General features: G+C 49.5%; 1 protein-coding gene across 1 annotated transcript in view; it reads right to left on the bottom strand.

The window, feature by feature from the left end:
* The window catches only part of ARHGAP20 (Rho GTPase activating protein 20), a 129,363-nt gene that overhangs the window by 7,571 nt on the left and 118,908 nt on the right, over positions 1 to 2,884 (bottom strand). The gene's annotated exons all lie outside the window — the stretch shown is intronic.

Consider the following 2,884-nt stretch of genomic DNA (forward strand, 5'->3'; position numbering starts at 1 on the left):
TTTGATTTTTACCCCGCCCTCCCCACTGAGGCAGGCTCAGGGCGGCTTACGTAAGATAGCAATAAATAAAACAACAATATAAATATCAATATGAAACACACAACATAGTTATTAAAAACTTCAAACTTTGGAGTGGGTTTTGAACGTCTTAAAAACAGACTTTCTTTTCCAGACACCCAGAACATTTATCCACATCACTTTAAAAACTGGGCAAGGGAGGGATGTAATGGCAGTGAAGGCAGAGAAAGAGGAAGCGTGGTGTTTCCCCCCCCCCACCTCCTCCTCCTCCGAATGCAGCTCAGCGAGCTCATTACATGGGGGGCAGAGCCCCGGCGCTGCCACCGCCACACCAAATGGTGACTGTGAGGAGGGTTGGCGAGAGTGGAGCAGCAGGGGAAGAGAGGAGGGCCGACGCATGGATTGGGAGGAAACTGGGCAGTCCTGTGCATGCCACTCTGAGGGAAAGACATCCCAGCCTCAGAAGCGAGTGGAAGAGCGAAGGGGGAAAGGGGTGCTACCATTTCTACCGCATGTCTGAATAGCCTGGGTTGAGGTTTGGTTTTTTGCTTACAGGGCTTTGATTCCCTCCCTTTTCACGCCTCAATTTTATTTTATTACCACTATAGTCTAACTTTCACACTGAAACGCAAAGTGGACTTATTTGTTTTTTTGATTTTTACCCCGCCCTCCCCACTGAGGCAGGCTCAGGGCGGCTTACGTAAGATAGCAATAAATAAAACAACAATATAAATATCAATATAAAACACACAACATAGTTATTAAAAACCAGACTTTGGTGTGGGCTTTGAACATCTTAAAAACAGACTTTCTTTTTCAGACACCCAGAACATTTATCCATATGACTTTAAAAACTGGGCAAGGGAGGGATGTGGCTTTGTGATTGCTACACAGGCCAACCAATCAATGCTCTGCCCAGCTGGATAGGGAAGTGGGAGGGAGGTGACATCGTGGTTGTTGCAAGGGCCAGCCAAACAGACTCAGCAGCACCAGCTTCTCTTGGAAACAGGAAGAACCGGTGACTCCTGAGCTCAATTCACTGTGTTAAGTTTGTAGGCCTGTGTAAAAAGACACAGTAGCCTTACCAGGGGTCATTTCGTAGAAAAAGAGGTGCAGGAGCTCATTAGCATAATTCATTAGCATAACTTATTTGCATATGCCACACTCCCTGGTATCACCGGAAGTATGTCAGAAGGCAACACCCACCGCTCAGGCTCCACTGGACTGTTTTGGATTGCTAGCTATGGGGGGGGGGGATGTGCAGATCTTTGTGCTCCTCATGGCCCAGGGCTGCTGGGAGTAGGGGGTGGGGCTTGTTGCATGTGCCCGCTCCCTGGGCTCTTTACTGCCGGAGCTCCGCTCCTGTGCGCTCCTGTAGGAAATGACCCCTGACTTCCCATCCAGGGCATGAACACTCATATGAGGAGAACTCACAGCGCGTGCATGTATAAGCGCTTGGGGCAGGAATTAAGATCAGGGGTCAGAGGGGCCATGGGGGGGTGGGGCTGGACGCATGGCCCAGCCTTCCCACTGCCTATCCCTGACATAGAGGCTGGTCTTCCTTCAAAAAGAGATTATGATTTAACTGGAGACACTGCACAGAAATATAAGAACCTGGAAATGAAGCTTGATAATGCTAGGATCTGGATGGACTGCTGACGTCTGGGAATCACACTTAAAATGCCACAATACTACAGGGATAGCAAAAACACCGCCCCCACCCCCCAGGGGAAACACAGAAACACTATTCCGTTATGGCTGGAAGCTACAATACCCATCTACGTCTTCTTTTCATCAACTCTCCCACACCCTGAACTCCCAGAGCTGCTTCTGACCGAAAAATTCCTGCTACCCCCCCACACACACACATACCTCGTGAGTCTTCTTCCCCTGGTGTCCCACCACTGGGAAACTACTCTGAGCTGCCCCACGGCCTCTCTCTCCTGCTGTATTTCCCAACCAGTCGATTGTTCCTGTAATTTCCCCAATCTTGTCCACGATTTTCAGGGTCTTCCTGCCTTGGCCCTCCACAGAGCAGGCTGTTAGAAGAGCCCTCCGCTTAAGCTCTCCTTGTACCAAAACTGAGCGGTAAAAGGGAGAAGAGGGAGAGAGGCAAAGCCCATTCTCTGAATAGAACTAATCTGCCTGGATGCCCCAGATGAATCTCAGGCTGCAATCGACCCCATTCCTATAACACCGTTGCAAAGGACATGGTGTATGAGACACCCACAAAGACCCCCAGCATGGGTCTTTGCTAATTACGTGCACAGATGTTGTCTCATTAAAAGGACTCATTTACACAGCCCCTATGGAGTCGGACACACACAGACACCCCACTGCTAGGGTACACCAAATCTAAGGCTGAGGGGGCAGGCAAACCCTAGGCTGCTGTCTCCGAGGCTGCTGTTTTCATGCCTTCTGTAGCACAAATCAATGGAGACTGCGTCAGCTTATCTACTGGAAGTGGAGCACAAAATCCCGCTTTGCTTATGTTCAAAGCATAGGTGCATTTCCTGAGAGAGAGAGAGAGAGAGAGAGAGAGAGAGAGAGAGAGCGCTGTTCCATGGACAGGTCACAGTATCAGCCCAAGGGATGAAGTGAGAAGGATTTTTGTATCCCTGTCCGCTTTTGCAAGCTAGCTGAAGGCACAGTCTTGACCTGGGTCTACACACAAAATGGAACGGCTGGATCTCTTTAGACTGCAGGTGGGATTATTTACACCTTTGAACGCGGCATCAAAACCTCTCTGAAAACTAGCGCAGTAGGCAAGGGCTGAGCCAAAACCATCTTATTGATGTGCCAGCTTTCCATTTGCAGGATTTTTCCCCACCTGGAGGAGCATTCAACAGACGCACTCTCCCCACCC

This window comes from Gekko japonicus, unplaced genomic scaffold (assembly GCF_001447785.1).
Source record: "Gekko japonicus isolate JY-2015 unplaced genomic scaffold, Gekko_japonicus_V1.1 scaffold237, whole genome shotgun sequence".
Classification (NCBI taxonomy): domain Eukaryota; kingdom Metazoa; phylum Chordata; class Lepidosauria; order Squamata; family Gekkonidae; genus Gekko; species Gekko japonicus.